This window comes from Lemur catta, chromosome 2 (assembly GCF_020740605.2).
Source record: "Lemur catta isolate mLemCat1 chromosome 2, mLemCat1.pri, whole genome shotgun sequence".
Classification (NCBI taxonomy): Eukaryota; Metazoa; Chordata; class Mammalia; order Primates; family Lemuridae; genus Lemur; species Lemur catta.
Window position 1 is genome coordinate 121,179,036 of NC_059129.1, and position 14,835 is coordinate 121,193,870.

The 14,835-nt window shown below is 37.1% G+C and overlaps 1 long non-coding RNA gene across 1 annotated transcript in view; it reads right to left on the bottom strand.

Annotated features, from left to right (window-relative positions):
• Nucleotides 1-409: 409 nt before the first annotated feature.
• LOC123633290 overlaps nt 410-14,835 on the bottom strand; it is an 83,354-nt gene continuing 68,928 nt past the window's right edge. Inside the window, exon 4 of the long non-coding RNA XR_006733568.1 lies at nt 410-531. This is a non-coding gene — a long non-coding RNA (uncharacterized LOC123633290). The remainder of the gene's footprint in view (nt 532-14,835) is intronic.

A 14,835-nucleotide genomic window follows, 5' to 3' on the forward strand; every position in this document is an offset into this window, starting at 1 on the left:
ACTGCCCAGAGTATGACAATGCCTACAAAGCCTGCACTCCTGTACGGCTTCAAGCCGTGACCCAGAAAATGCAGTGTGGAATTACTATGGAAACACAATACCAAACCGAGCAAGCACATCCTAAGTGTATGATTTAGGGAAATAATGAAAAGGCTCCCCTTGAGAAAAAGCACCCCTAATTTCTTTTCCTTAGAATTCCTTTGGTCTGGCAGTGTAGAAACATGTTTCCTGGAAAGTGGAACTTATTATTAATATTAAAGCAGATTGTCCATTAATGCTTTAATGATAGTCTGGGAGCAGAGCTCAAGACTAAGAGGAAAGACAAAAAAAAAAAACCAAACAAAAAACAAAAACAGGGAGAATAAAAGAAAACTTCAAAACATGGGACGGAGGCTTTTCAGTGGGAAAACTTATTTATTTGAGGAATTACGTGAAGTCTCCGGCCATGGTGAGAAGGGGAGGATGAATCTTCGAGGGAAAATTCCACTTGTCAACAATTTATTTAGGATCGGTTCTGCCTGATAGCCTCAGCTGAGGGGAAAAAAACCAAAATGATCAATTAAAAATAATAATACAGTTTGTAACCAATACTAAATAAATAAATAATACTAAATATTATTGTAGTCTGCACTAACATTTCAAGTTTAAAAGAGTTGAAAATGAGATTATTCAAAACTAACGAGAACTCAGACATAGGAGCATTAGTCACATTGGAAATACTTTTGAAATCTACTTTTAAATGAACTCAAAAAGAAGCAGTAAGATAACTGCTCATGCCAGGGAGGAACCCTTCCTATGTGAGCAGAACAACAAGCAATGCTGGCTCAATTCTTCTTCTGCAAATCACAAAGAAGAGGATTTAGACAGATATCTAAAGCATTTGGTGATTTTAAATAAATAGACTTTATAAAGTATATTATCAAATTATTATATTCTATATTTCTTTTTCTCCAGTAAAGACATTCTAGCATTGAAATATGTATGGTTCCTATAATTTAAATTCATTTTTCAAATACACATAGTAATTGGAAGTGCCCTGCACAAATAAATCTAAATGCACATATCATTAGAAACTTTATTGCAGTTTATAGAGTAATTTAAATCTTCTTAACTCCATCTAACTTTGTACTAGAGCTACATTCAAGGAGCAAAATTGATTAATTTGAGTTTCACTTTTCTATTCTTACCCTGAAAAAAATACACAATAAATTACAACAGTACAAAAAGTAAGAAGTTAACAAAAACTTTAAAAAATTCATCGATCCCTTAGGTCCACAAATTGGTTAAATGTTCTCTAAAATAAAATACTAGTAATAATTATCTGTACTTTAAAACACTCTTAGACTAACATCTAAATATAAATTGACAAACCAAAAGAATATTTGACTTCATCTGTTTCAAAAACTCTTGAAATATGTTTTTGTTTAATATATGTCACCTTTATATGTTTACGTTTTATGCTATAAGAAAAAATAGCTCATCCATCAGTATGTGAATTAAGGCTTTGAGTTTAAGAAGAAAATAATGAACACAGCTCATGTTCTCAAGTATCCAATAATAGAGGATCTCCATTTGTCTAACAAAGCTGATTTTTAAGGAAACTGTATTAAGAAATAGAGCAAAAAAAAAAAAACATGCAGGAGTTTCCTGCCAAATGGCTTACAATGTGCATATTCTTGAGTGATTTTAAAAGTCTCAGCTTTTATTTAGTTGTATTTCCAACTGTTTAGTTAATCTTTATTGACTTGTGCATAACTCTCACGAATAGGAATGTATCTGTGACTTGAGAGAAGTTTCCTGGTGTGCTAAACTGAACTGTTTACTTTTTGTCTGCTAATTCTTGTGCCTGGTTAGGGATCTGGAAGTTTCTAAGGCCCCAAACAGTCACCTGGAACACTATACCCAGGGGAGTGGGTTACATTGTACTATGTGAATCATAGAAAGAGCTTTTTTTGCTTTATTTTAGTTGGCACTAGTCAATTCTATTGCTTGTCACTCGTGTTAAAAACCAAGAGCCTAAAGAAGGTATACAACATTCTATGGGAGAGGGAAAAATGAACCAAGGAAGCCTTGAGATGCATGGCACAGTGCAAATACAAGCTAAGAGGATGCTGTGAATAGCTGAACACCAGAGATAGTGGAGCAAAAGTAGTTTGGATTGCACGGTGACAAAATATTCAAACTCAAAATATCTCATTCTGAATTAGCAATAGACACATTGTTGCCGAACAAAAGCAAACCAAAAAACAAAAATAAACTTGTGCTGTGTCCTCTATCCCAGTTAATGACAAAAATGACAAAAATCCAAGCCACATCATCTCCAATTTCTAGCTCCCTAAACCTTCACAGCCATTAGTCACCGTGTCTTGTTGATCATACCTCAAAATGTTTATCCAATAAACCCTCTCCTGTCCATTTCCATTGTCATTGCCTTGTGTTAGGCTTTATCCTTTTTCCAGCCACATATCATGACAATCTCCACCACGTAACCTCTGCTCTTGCTTCAACAGACTATGTACATGTACCAGAAACACCACATGCTCTCTGGCTGCTCTTTGAGTTGGGGCTGTGCTATCTCTATTTCACCCTTCAAGACCATCACATCCTATACTTCCAGAGGAATTAACCCTCTCTTTTTTAGCATCTTCCTAGTCCTATCTTTGTACTGCTAACATAGCATTACCACAGGCATTATAATTCAATGAAAACTATTTGTGTCCCTCCTAGTAGACAATGGATTTTATTGAGGACAGGACTTGTCTAATTCAACTTTCTACATTCAGCCCCTTTAACAGTTTCCAATATCTGATTTTTAAAATCAATAATTTTTTTTAGTTTAAATAATCAGTTGACCACAGAATAACTGATTAAAGAATAAAGCACTCAAAATTAGCAATCTGAGGTAAATTTATTCATTGATAACTTATATAGGATATAGTTTGGTTTCAATGTTTTCCACAACCACAATCATTATCCCTGCTTTTGCAATCCCCTCATAAGCTAAGTAGCAACGCATGTTAGGAGAAATTCAAGGAAGAAAGTGACTTAGAGTAAAATCTTCATTCTTCGTGGGGGTGCTTGATAAATCACCACCTCCCACATCCTGAATAGTGTGTAATTCTTGGAGATCACAGAACTTACACCATCTCAGCATACAAACAGGTGCTATGCAAAACAACAACTTCACTCAACATTTGAACAGTTGTCACAAGGAAAACTGATAATAGGAAAAATTAATGGACTTCACTTCCTGAATGTTGATACTGCTCTTATTTTATGTTGACTTTTATTTCCCTAAATAGAAGAGTTTTTCATATGCCACATACATTTACATCTTTCATCAAGAACAAGAAACATCAATTGGCTAGAACTAGAATTATAATATATTTTCTTTTCCTCAATGTGATAAAAAGAATTGAAGTACCTCCCTATGTGTTCTTTCCTCAGTGCTGTATAAAATAGGTTAAGAAACCAGTTTCCTACCCCCTTTGGACTTAACAATAATGAGCTGCCAACATAAGGCTCCAAATAAACACAAAACATTGGAGAATTTATAGTGTCTGTAAATAATAGTAATATTTAACATTTAGTACTGTTCTAAACATGTTATGTATATTTACTCAATTAGAAATTACAAAAGCCCTTTTAATTAAGAATTATGTTTGGACTCAATTTACAGATGAGGAAAATTGAGGAACACAAAGGCTGAATAATTTGGGCACTGTGTTACATGTAGCAGAGCCCAGATTTAAACACAGCTGTGAGGTTCAAAGTCCATGCACTTAATCTCTACCTAAACTTTGTGGGGATAGGGGAGGAGGGTGTCAGGGAGAAGAAGGGTAGGGATGCTACTAAGCAGCTCAACCAAATTATATTATCCAGTAACAATATGTGTCACCTTTCAATGTTTTTATTCTTTCTATGTTTAAACCCTCCAGTGTAGTATATGTATATGAGAATAAGCATATATGCATATATATACACACATATGTATGTTTTACTCTGAACTATCTAGGATCTTTTTTCTAGGAAGGAGAAATATACAAACACACAGATTGTACAAATATGTTTTGAAGAGGAAAAGAGTTTTTTAAAACTTCTTTGAAATAGTCCAGAAATCTTAGAAATGACTAGTTTAGATATCATGAGATTAAAGAAAAAGAACCACAATTTTTAAAACTATCCTGGGAACAAAAGAGGTGGGACTTCAATACATTTAAATTTTCAGCTTCAGGAGAAATTGAGCTTTGATTCATGCTCTGAACCCTTTTCCATTAGCAGAGAAGCCTGAGCACCCCCTTGCCTTTTCTTGCGCCCTCAAGTGAGAACTGAGTTATGACTGGCTGTCTTGGGAAGAGAATAGCTATTCCAGGACTTAAGATGGGCTGGGTGGGGGAGGGCTGAGGGACGGCCTGCCATTTAGCTTGTAAAGTACAGCAGCTGTGGCCTGTTTTCACTAATATCTGACATGTTTCTTTGGCCACTCGCCAAATTGAGCTGTACCCAACACTTCTCCCATCCTTCCTGTGCCTCCAGGATCCTTTGTAACTGCTACTTGAGACTCCAGTCCCCTCCAAATCAATCCCCTCGGTTCCTTCCTCCCCTTAACATGCAGGCATCCCGGCCTAATTAATTAACCCAACACCAGCTTCATCCAGGACCTTCCCACACTGTGCCCCTTCACGCAGCCCAGAAACTCAGCACATTCCTGACTTCATCACTTGTCAACTCCCTTTCTGGTAAAGACCAGTGTCCCCTTTCCCTGACCTGGCCTCTGATTTGATCTCACTTTAAAGTATCCCACTTTAAGAGACAGTAACAAATGCTGCCTTTTTCCTGTTTGGTTTGTTTATTCATGTTCACCCGGCCTGATATAATTAAAGACCAAGAGAGTTAGAAGAAGAGCCTAGGAAGATGGTTTATGCATTTGATATGTGGCTAAACCCAATACTGGATTTGTTAGGAAGGTCACTTTACCTGTTACTAACTGTGTGACCTTGGGTGAGTTTCTTAAGCTCTTGTCATTTATTCACATACGTATTGAGTGTCTATTACAATGCCTTGTTCTGTTGTAAATGCTACTGCCGCAAGTTAAATAAATAAATAAGCAAAAATCCCTGCCCTCCATGAAGTTTATATTTCAGAGAGGGGAGATGGCTATTAATAGATAAGATTTAAAAATATAAATAGACATTGAAAAAAAAGTATAAGAGATGAGGAAAGAAGGATAGGGAGTATTATAATTGGGAGTAGGAAGGAAGGTGGCAACTTGGAACAGAATAATCAGGAATCTCTTGATGTGATGTTTGACTAGACCGAGGAGGTAGTAGAGTAAGCCATGCAGATATCTGGGGGAGGAAGCATTCCTAACAGAGGAAACAGCAAGTGCAAAGGCCCTGAGACAGGAGAGTCTTGCCTGGTATGTTGAAGGATCAGCAAAGAGACAGCTATGGCTGGTGGAGAGCTAGAATAGGCGGTGACACTGGAGTAAGAGGGAACTAGAATTCAGAGGGCCTTGTACATGATAATAGAGAATGTAGATTTCACTTTGATTGAAATGGGAAGTCACTAGAGGGTGTTGATTGGAAGAGTAACATGATTTGATTTACCTCTGAAAAACCTCAACTAGTTCCTCTGCAAAATGGGATAATAATAAGAGTGGTTAAGATCAGCCTGGCGGCTCAAATGCTAGTGCCACCATTTACTAGCAGTGTGACTTTAAGCTAATTATTTAATCTTCCTAAGCTTCGGTTTTCTCATTTTTAAAGTGGAATTGATAGTAGTTCCTCTTTTGTAAGGTTGCTAAGAAAAATAAGTTAAATAAACAGTGCACGTCAAAGTGCTTACTTAGCACGGTGCCTAGCACATGGAAGAGCCTGAGACATGCTATAATAATACTGTCAGGCTGGTGAGACTCCAGTGAGATAATGTATTTACAGTACTTGGTAAGTCGTCCAGCACAGTGAGCACTCATATGTCAGCTGCTATTATTTTAGCATTACCAACCACTAACCCACTGGCTGTTTTGAACTAACCACACATTTCAAAATTTTATATCACTTAAAAAAGGATAAGAGTAGCAAAAGTTCACAGACAATTTTCAGATGTCTCAGAAGGTTGATGCAGGATTCATTGAGCACTACTCTGCAAAGCACTCTGCTAGGCATTAGAAAGCCATATGCACTCGGGTGAAAAAGAGAGTGTGTGTACAACTTTCTTATCATATAGAGAGAGAATTTTTGAAAGAAGGGCAAAGAGTTAGTTGAGACAAGTTTCTGTGTGTTGCTGACCCCTGTTGGGTGGAAAAATAAGAACTGGTCTCCTGAAAGAAAAAAACGTGAATTTCTCAGCTCCCTGGTCACAGTCCTGATGTGGATCCTACCCTTGTCCACTGCGTCGATTGCACACCTATGGCTGTGGATGGCGGATGTGAAGGCCTGGTGGTTCCTCACAGGCCTGCTTCGTTACCCAGATGTTATGAGGCTCATACCTCATTTCTTTGCTGGGACGTGGGCTACCTTAGTCTAAGCGGGTAGATCCCATCTTCCTCTCCCTTGCCCACCCTCCTACACACAGACACACACACTCCCCAAACAAGCACACATCCCTCAAGCATGTGTCTCTTTGGAAACTCAACCATATATCCTAATATGATTTTAATAGCCTGCTCACAAGAACAAAGGAGCGAAAGACTAATATAGAAACTTACAGTGAAGTAAGCCCTGGTTCTTTCCTTTCTCTAAAGACAGCCAAAATTTAATGTTTTTATTCTCATTTTACCTAATTAAAAAAAACTAAAGCTGTCCTCTTAAAATCAAGTGAGAAATTATCCTTGTCTTATTGTCACTTTTTAAAACTTGTGCTATTCTGCACAAGGCCAGGTAATACTTTCAGATGACACTAGCACTAAAAAGATTAAGTTGCCTTTCGGATATAATTTAAAATAAAACATGGTTAAACTCTAAGGATGGTTTAATCATTCAAACAATACAAAAGTTACACGTATGATGAAATTAAAATAGCTCCTTGTTAGACTTTCTGGTTCCCTATTATTTATTTTCTTTCTTTCTTGTCTGCTTCTTTTGGTGCCCTGCTTAGCTGGTGCCTGCAAGCCTTTATCTGTTGAAGAATCCAGTCCTAATTCTATCTAACCAAAGCCAGTTCTCTAGAATGCTCCCTTGCTGACTTTTCCTCTAACAGTGACCAGTTATACTGAAAATCAGTTGTACTCTTTTGCTTTATTTTAATGGGAGCCATTAAACCATCAAAAGAGGTAGATAAAATGCAGAGAGAAGTGAAATTGAGGCCTTTACTAGACAAAGTTCCATGGTTAGAATAATAAAATGCAAAACGTCAAGAACTTGGATGTGCCCTTTAAAAAAAAAAAAAGACAATCTTAGGAAGAGCACAGTTAGAAATCTTAATTTCAGAAATACTTTACTCCTAAACCTGTTCTATTTCGTTAATGCGGAAGGTTGTGCCTGCAGGGACAATTGGAAAACAGAAATGAAAACATATAAGGCAAGCACCTAACAATCTTTATCCTCCCAATTGATTTAAGAATACTTGCAAAGAAAATGTGGCCTGTTCAGATCTCATGTAAGGGATCCATCTGTCTGCCCTATTTTTCCTAATATTATCTCCACCCTGCAGGGTAGCTAAGAGTGAGGTGTGCTGAGAAGGGACAGGGTAGAGGCTTTAATTTGGCAAGACACAGCTTCTCTCTGCCTGCTACTTGAAGTGGTCTCTTTGGGATAAATATTCAGGTGGCTTTGGTTTTGTCTCTTCCATTTCTACCCCTTCCCCCGATGCCTCCAGAGGCGCCTTTTCTATGGGGCTCACTGTTTACTGCTGAGATTTTCATTTGGTTTGGCCCGGAAGGAGCTGTTGGATCTGTGACTCCTGCCTTGGTCCCTGGCCATCCTCTTCCGAATGAAATCGGGAGGCTCCGTGGGAGCGCGTTCTTCCCCACTCCCGCTCTCGCTGTCCTGCCCCTCGAGCCCCGCCAGGTGCCCAGAAGTCCCCAGTGGTGCACAGGGGAGCCTGTCCCTATGCTGAAACCACACCCGCCCCACCCTCTCTTATCAGCTCTCTCTGGACGTGTGGAAGAGGCCTCGGACCTGGGATTTCTACCCAGGGAGAGAAGGTTGAGGCGCTGGTGTCCTGTCCTCTTGCATCCTCTATCCGCTCCTCCTCTGTTACTCTCCCAGGATGGAAGTGATGGACTTTTCCTTTCTTGTCGCAGTCTGACCGTTAAGATAGGCAGAGAGCAGGGAGAGAAAAATTAGCTAGCCAGTAAGGAAACATTAATTGGGAGGTATTCTGAAGCATCACACCTGTTAGTGTCATTAGAGTACTTATGGCCTATCATATGGTGTCGCTGGTTACAGGTTTTTTGTTTCGTTGCTTTGTTTTTTAGAGACAGGATCTCGCTATGTTGCCCAGGCTGATCTCTGTAGCTCTTTTCCCTGCACTGCGCCCGGAGCATCTTGAGAAACAAGGCTACTTTTATTCTGCCTTTGAATCCTCAAAAGGTACAGCCGAGTCCTTGGCACAGAGTTGGTTTACGATTGATAAAAAAATAATCTATTAATAGGTCAGGATTTGGGTGAAGAGTTTCATCTTTTTGTTCTTTCTTTTGTTTGAATTTGATCTTATGCTTGGACGTGCAGCAGACAAATATCTACTACCTTGCTGAGAATCTTGATACTGTAACCCCACTCATACATACAGACATTACTGAGATTCTGCTAGCTAAAGCATCTATTTCTAGATTTTTATTAGGAACATGGTGGAGTATTTTTGCTTTTTAAAAAGTTTAAAACTTTTCCTGGAAGAAGTGGTAAAGGGGGAAAAAAAGGGCTTAAAACTTCCCAGAGAAATCTGTCAAAATAATTATCATCACATCCTAACATCTTTTTTTTCTTTTTGTCCTAAAACATCATGAATTTATTGTCTTGCAGTTGTATAGATTAGAAGTCTGAAACCAAGGTGTCAGCAAGGCCATGCTCTTTTTTTTTTTTTTTTTTTTTTTTGAGACAGCGTCTCACTCTGTTGCCCGGACTAGAGTGCCATGGTGTCAGCCTAGCTCACAGCAACCTCAAACTCCTGGGCTTAAGTGATCCTCCTGCCTCAGCCTCCCAAGCAGCTGAGGCATGTGCCACTATGCCCAGCTAATTTTTTCTATATATATTTTTAGCTGTCCATATAATTTCTTTCTATTTTTAGTAGAGACGGGGTCTTGCTCTTGCTCAGGCTGGTCTCGAACTCCTGAGCTCAAACAATCCGCCCGCCTGGGCCTCCCAGAGTGTTAGGATTACAGGTGTGAGCCACCACACCTGGCCAAGGCCATGCTCTCTTAAAAACACTAGGCAAGTATCCTTCTTTACCCTTAGAACTTCGAGTGATTGCTGGCAATTCTTGGCATTCTTTGGCTATAACTCCAATCTCCACCTCCCTCTTCACATGGCCTTCTTCCCTCTGTGTCTGCATCCAAATTTCTCTAGTTTTGTAAGGACACCAATCATTGGATTAAGGCACACCCTAACCCAGTACAACCTCATCTTAACTTGATTATACCTACAAAGACTATTTTTAAATAAGGTCACATTCACAAGTCCTGGGTAGACATGGATTTTGGAAGGACACTATTCAACCTAGTACTACAACTATATTTGGAGATTTTAACACTCCAGTCTCAATATTTGACAGAAGAGTAGACAAAAATCAGGAAGAACATACAGTCAACTTGATCTAGTTGACATAACACTATAACCAACAGTGGCAGAGAACATACTCTTTTGAGTGCACCTAAAATATTCACCAAAATGATCCCTATAAAAACCAAATTACAATCAATTCCAACATATTGAAATCATACACACTATATTTTCTGACAATAACAGAATTAAAGGAGACACCAATAACAAAAAGAAATACATGAAAACCCAAAATACTTGAAAATTATTTAAATGCTCTTAAATGGTACATTTCTAAGTAATTTTGGAATTATACAACAAGCTTATAAATTTCTTCTGTATCCAAAGAAGTAATCAGAAGAAAAAAATATAAACGTTATGTGAGTGAAGACATAATAGGCCTAATATCTGTTTTTTACAGAAATACCTAGAAAATTGCCATCTCATGAACATTTAAAGTCAAAAACTTTAAAGGGATAAGAGTAAGATGGTCTCATCCAGCTGCAGTTAGATAAAATATCTTCAGGTCAGTTGCCAGTTTAAAACATATTCTTTTATTTCATTAATATATTGATTCCTAAAATTCAGTACCTTTACCTTTATCCCATGGGAATAAACAACCCCTTAGAAGCAGCCAAGATTTTCAAGCTTTCAACTATTTGGGAAGATTTTAGAGGAAGTTTTTAAAAAATCAAATATATGTATATCCTATAGCATAAAAGGAATATACATATGTATCTAGGTACATATATATTCATACTGTATATCAGTTTGTCACAGGGTTTTCTAACCTGTGATCTATAAACCCAGAGGCATGATGAGAGCCTTACTAAATATTCAAAGTTTTAGCCGTACGTACATTTCTCTGGAGAGGAATACGCAGCTTTCATTAGATTCTCAGAGGTATTCATGAACCCAAAACTTCAAAATCCCATTTTAGCCAGGTGTGGTGGCTCATGCCTGTAATCCTAGCACTCTGGGAGGCTGAGTCAAGAGAATCACTTGAGCTCAGGAGTTCGAGACCAGCCTGAGCAAGAGCAAGACCCCTATCTCTACTAAAAATAGAAAAAATTGGCCTGGTGTGGTGGCATGTGCCTGTAGTCCCAGCTGCTTGGGAGGCTGAACTCAGGAGTTTGAGATTGAAGTGAGCTATGATGATGGCACTGCACTCTAGCCCTGGCAACAGAGTGAGACTCTGTCTCAAAACAACAACAACAAAAAAAAAAAAAATTTTTAAAGATAAAAATATATTTCAATGCTGGGTTCTTTCCTCTCTGCATTCTTGTCTCTCTAATAGGGATCTATTAAGGTCTTGGTTTGTTACTGACATTTTGGATGCCCAAGTTAGTGAACATTGCCAAACATTGGAAATAATCCTTTTAACACAAAGAATGACCAGATGTGATAATACAACACAGCCTTGTTTGAGACCCTTGACTTGTTTAAAATTTAAGTAGCATTACATCTCTTTACAGAAGTAGCTAAGAATAATCATGGAAACAGCTTTTATGCTGTCCCTGAGGCCAAAAATATAAATGCAACTCTGCACATTTTTTATTTGAAAGCATTCACGAATGACATGCAAGGCATAAACGTTGGCCAAAAGCCATAGCTAAGCATTGTGGTAAAAAATACTGTATGTTTTTAAGCCAAAAACTATTTAGGAATCAGTTCTCCATTTCCTAATTATTAATTAGGAATAAAACCAGGAATGGTTTAAAGGGATATGTTTTAAGAATTCTCTTTAGGCTTCATGTCCATACAACTTTTAAAAATCCAAATACAATTGATCAACAACCTATGTAAACAGTCATGCAGGACTGAAGAGGACCCCTCTATTTAGATTAACAAAAAAAAATGGTGCTAGAGGCAGCTTGGCGAGATGCTGAGAACTAAAATTAACAGCACAAATGTGTACTAGGAGAAATGATTCTACACATATGTTCTGAATGCTTCTGCTTAGATTAATGTTTTCCTTCAAATAAAACTGGTTCAGGTCAAATAATGCAGCTATAAAGATGAATCTACAGCAAACAAGGTATTCAGTCATTAAGAGGCAAGATATGAGAGTTATTCTAGAAAACTATTAAATGACCAAAAATATTTTGGAATCTCTAACTATAGCACAAATAAATGTTTTAGCCTTTATGACAACGGATAATGAAACCTCAAGACAAATCCAAATTTGCGATGTCTTCAAGACATAAGTATCAGCATCATATATTATAGCGTACAAAAAACAAGTACGGCATTTGGCATCCGGTTTAAGCCATGTTCTGCCACTTGCCCTTAATTATGATGCTAACATCCATCTTGGAATCCACTTTTATCTTAGAAAAGGGTTAGTAAGATATATATGAGTAGGTATCTCTAACAAATCTTGATAATTTGCTTTCAGAAGGGAATAATCTGGAAATGACATCACAACTAAAACATCATCTTTGAACTCAAGTCAAGATTTAGCAATGCATTTTTCACATTATGGTATGAAACATGTGCTTTGCTCCAGGGTGCCACCAGAGGTACAGTGAATGTGTTAACAACTGTATAAACGAATATAAGTAGAAGATTCATGAGTCCAGGGAAGAAGACACTTAGCAGGCAGTATCACCTCCTGCTTTCTAAAATTGGTCTCAGGAAAGCCCAGTGGGCCATACCCTCTGCTGCTTTCTCTTCCCTGACTATCCATGTGTCATAGAATTGACAAACCCGCATTCTTAAGCTGTGTTTCCTAACTTAGTCTGACACTAAGTACTCCAAGCTGCAGTTTAGATGCATTTGCTTTTTTTTCATTCCCCAGTAGTGATTTCCAAATGACACAGAAGTATAAGAAAGGAAACTGAGGCATTCTAAGAAATGGTCCTTGGTGATCCTAATTACTATTGATGAAGAATCCTACTCTCTCCCAGCTTCACCATTTTGGGCCAGTTTACAAAAGTGGCAAACTCAAAGGCCTACAGAGCTGGGTGGTCCAATGTGAGGTCAATGAGGAACAAAAGTGTGTGCCTCTCATAAAATGGGCCATCACTGTTCCATTCCACCTGTTACCTTATGAAAAGGACATGAAGTGTGGCTTTTCAAGACTTTTCTCAAGATAACTTAGATATCTGAATTTTTAAGTGAATACTTCTGATTTTTGAATGGGGAGACTAATTCCAAATTTCTTAAATATTGTGTAGGCCTGCAAACTTGACATGGCAGCAAATGTTTCCCAAGTCTGTGATCTCTGGGAAAAGAGCTTCTTAAAAGTAGGTGGGGCCGTGGGGCCATGTGAACTTGGACACGTGACCTAATATCTAGACTTCAGTGCCCATAACTGTAGGATGGATGAGAAGTCTACCTGGTAACAACCTCTGGAGTTCTTTACAAAGTGAGCACTCAACAATTCTGAGTTATAATCAACCTCCCCACATCCAATTCCAGCTCCAGATGAAAATGTGGCTTCTGACCCAGGTGCTAACAAAGGATCAAGTGTACTTCAATCTATCAAGATCCAGTATGACTAGCTTTCTGTACTCAGTTCCGTAACACTGATTATGTTTTTCTTTTACTGTAAAAAATAATTGTACTCATAATTATAAAATCAGTTATGATTCACTGTTGAAATATTAATGAATACAGAGATACAAAGGGAAATCTCCTTAAAATATTCATACTCTCACCAAATATCTTGATGTAGAGCCTTTTAAATCTTTTCCTATGTGTACCTTGTTTTTTAAAAAAATGACATTATATCTAATGCACTTTTTTGTAGTTTGCATTTTTACTGAATATATATATATTCAGTAAACACTGATTTTTAAATAATTATAAATGCAATTCTTATAAGATTAATTTCAATTCATTTTATTCAATCTAAGTACAAATATGTCCAATTTGTCAGGAGTAGAGTGTTGAAGATTAAAAAAAAACATGCAAAGCAATCCCCCCTGAAAACTAGCCTTTCCCAAATCATCAGTAATTTAATGACAGAATTCTCAAAATATTAAGAAATCTAGGACTATTACCCAGTAGTAATAAAGCCCTCCAAATCTGGAGTAAAAATATATCAAAATACATTTATTATGTCAAAAAGGATGACATTTAGATATAAGGACAAAATATAAGTTGTTAATGATCTGAATAATGAATGGGGGTAAAAAGGAACAGGGTCATTGCAACCAACTCTGAAAATCCTAGAATGTACATGTGATTGAAAAGAAAAAAATGTATTAATATGATAAATTATATGTTAATAAGTTAAATGCCAAGTATTTTGAACCTTCTTCTCTACTAAATCTCTTACTAATTAAAGTTAACTTTTTTTTTAAATTTTGGATTCAGTAGTGGTGTAAATTTCTGTTCCCATTTTCCTGGAGGACTCTAGTTAGTGAAATAAATGACCAGAAGACTAATTCATAGCTGAGAAATAAGAAATCAACATTTTGGAAGGTGATATCTTTGTTGAGTCTCCCTCCATTCCTTGGCCTTTTCTTAACTGAACACTGACCATGTTACAAAAGCACAAAGCAAATGTGGAAAGAAAAAGAAAAACAACCTCTTCTTAAATACAGCAAGACAGTGAAATGTTTTTCTGAGAAAAATAATTCTCTCCCTGTCAAAAGTTCCAAATACTAACACAGACTTTATTTCCAGATAAGTTTCTTTCTTAGATCTGCTTTAAATAAATTCTGATCACTTCAAAAGCAAAACCTTGCAGAAAAAGACGTTAGTGATCTATTATTCAGTAACCTCGAGTCTACTCTTAAATTTGTGTGAACCAGTGTTGAGTTCCATCACTTTAACAAAAAAGACACACAAAACCTATTAAAGATGTGATATCACTAGTCTTATATTCATATTTAGAAATTATTAAGACCATCCAAATTTTATATAACTCTCCGCATTTTCATCTGCCTCATGTATACAAGCCACAGATAAACCTCCCTGCAAGGAGTCCTGTTCTCCATTTCTAAGATTAAATAAATCAATTATATGAAATCATCCTGCAGTATGGATGCTTCCTTTCCCCAACCCAAATATTCTTATAAAAATTTAACAAGAAAATTTTAAAACATCTCATCAATGTTGTTTTTACAAAGTAACTGTTAGTTATAAACAGTCTTTTAGGTCTCAAGGAGATTTAAGATACTTCAAA